Source organism: Brassica napus, unplaced genomic scaffold, assembly GCF_020379485.1.
Source record: "Brassica napus cultivar Da-Ae unplaced genomic scaffold, Da-Ae ScsIHWf_1084;HRSCAF=1548, whole genome shotgun sequence".
NCBI classification, from domain to species: domain Eukaryota; kingdom Viridiplantae; phylum Streptophyta; class Magnoliopsida; order Brassicales; family Brassicaceae; genus Brassica; species Brassica napus.
This window is the reverse complement of record NW_026014508.1, coordinates 202,501-205,000: the sequence shown is the minus strand read 5'-3', so window position 1 is coordinate 205,000 and position 2,500 is coordinate 202,501. Positions and strand designations below refer to the sequence as shown.

General features: G+C 48.2%; 1 pseudogene; it reads right to left on the bottom strand.

Moving 5' to 3' along the window:
* The window catches only part of LOC125595721, a 10,276-nt pseudogene that overhangs the window by 2,120 nt on the left and 5,656 nt on the right, over positions 1 to 2,500 (bottom strand).

The window sequence follows — 2,500 nt, the reverse complement described above, 5'->3', positions numbered from 1 at the left end:
GAGAGGTTAGTAATAGAGTGCCTTGCATGGTTATAAGCAAACTCAATGAAAGGCAAACAACTCAACCAATTTCTAAGGTTCTTACCCACCGTAGCCCTCAACAACTGAGAGAGTGTACGGTTTACTACCTCGGTCTGACCATCAGTCTGTGGGTGGCAAGTGGTCGAGAAGAGGAGCTTGGTTCCAAGCTTCTTCCACAATGTTCTCCAGAAGTGGCTGAGGAATTTTGTGTCTCGGTCGGACACAATGGTACGTGGCACTCCATGTAAGCGCACCACTTCCTTGAAGAAGAGATCAGCGGTTTGGCTGGCATCATTGGTCTTGGAACACGGAATGAAATGTGCCATCTTGGAGAACCTGTCCACTACAACAAAAATAGAATCCTTGTGTTCTATCTTGGGCAAGCCCAGCACAAAGTCCATAGATAGATCAACCCATGGTGCAATAGGAATAGGTAAAGGCATGTGTAAACCATAAGGATGCGACCTGGATTTGGTTTTGAGACAGACAGTGCACTTGGCACATAGGCTCTCGACGTAACGCCTCATCCTGGGCCAATAGAAGTGGTCGGAGAGGACGCTCAGGGTTTTGTCTCGGCCGAAATGCCCCATCAACCCGCCCCCATGAGCTTCTCGTGTCAGTAAGTCTCGCATGGAACCATGAGGAATGCACAGGCGCTTCTCCTTGAAGAGGAACCCGTCCTGCTGATAGAATGGACCCATGGCTCCCTTAGCCGTGTTACTGTAAAGCTCAGAAAAATCAGGGTCAGTTTCATAAGACATTTTAAGTTGTTCAAAACCCATGATCTTGGCCTCCATGGTGGTAATGAGCGTGTGGCGTCGGGATAGAGCGTCGGCCACTACGTTGTCCTTCCCCTTCTTGTACTTGATCACATAAGGAAAAGTCTCCACGAACTCCAGCCACCTAGCATGCCTCTTCTTGAGTGTGGTCTGGCCCCTCAAGTGTTTAAGAGTCTCGTGATCTGTATGAATAATAAACTCTTTAGACAGAAGATAATGTTGCCAAGTTTCAAGTGACCTTACTAGAGCATATAGCTCTTTATCATAGGTGGGGTAATTGAGGGCGGCTCCACTCAATTTCTCACTAAAGAAAGCCACTGGCCGGCCTCCTTGGGTCAGTACGGCTCCTATTCCTGTCCCTGAAGCATCACACTCAATCTCAAAAGGTTTATCAAAATCAGGAAGAGTTAGGACCGGTGCATGTGTCAAACTATGTTTAAGCCTGTTGAAAGACTCCTCTTGGGCAGGACCCCAAGCAAAGGTTACATTCTTCTTGATCACGGAGGTCATTGGGGCGGCAATGGTACTGAAGTCCTTCACAAATCGTCGGTAGAAACTGGCTAGTCCATGGAAGCTGCGGATATGTCCGATCGTGGTCGGGGTCGGCCAGTCTTGTATGGCCTTGATCTTCTCCTCATCAACCTTCAGTCCCTGTGAACTCACAACAAAGCCTAAAAATACCAACTGATCAGTGCAGAATACACATTTCTTAAGGTTAGCATAAAGGCCTTCTTGCCTTAAGGCTTTCAAAACCTGTTCTAGGTGTCCCATGTGTTCAGTTAAAGACCTGCTGTAAATCAAGATATCATCAAAGTATACAACCACGAATTTACCAATGTAAGGTCGGAGGACCTCATTCATGAGTCTCATGAAGGTGCTAGGGGCGTTGGTAAGGCCAAACGGCATCACCAGCCACTCGTATAGACCTTGCTTGGTCTTGAAGGCGGTTTTCCACTCATCTCCTTCCTTCATGCGGACTTGATGGTATCCACTCCTGAGATCAATCTTAGAAAACACAACAGACCCACTCAGTTCATCCAACATATCATCTAATCTAGGTATAGGGTACCGATATTTGATGGTTATGTTGTTGATGGCTCGGCAGTCCACACACATGCGCCATGTCCCATCTTTCTTAGGCACTAGTAGGACCGGGACTGCACAGGGGCTAAGGCTCTCGCGGATGTAGCCTTTGTCCATGAGATCTTGGACCTGCCGTTCCAGCTCCTTAGCTTCCTCAGGATTGACACGGTAAGCGGCTCGGTTTGGTAGTGGCGCGCCGGGTACAAGATCGATCTGATGTTCTATGCCACGGATAGGGGGTAAACCGGCAGGGATCTCGTCAGGGAAGACATCCTTGTAACGTCCCATGAGGTCTTGTACTACGTCCGGTACTTCAGGAGCTTCTAAACCTGCAAAACAACCTTCCTTAAAGATCATTAGTAGCACCTGTGTCTCACGTTGTAATGATTTAAGCACTTGTCCGGAAGTCATGTAAAGGTTAGTGTTACTTACCTGGCCGGACTGCGTCATTGCCTTCTGCATATCATGAACTTCTTGAGGGCTGAGAGGTGCTAGGCTGTGCTTCTTGTTGTTGTGGACGAAACTGTAGATGTTGGTGCGGCCATGGTGAAGTGTCTCCTTGTCAAACTGCCACGGCCTTCCGAGAAGTATATGGCCGGCTTGCATGGGCACAACAT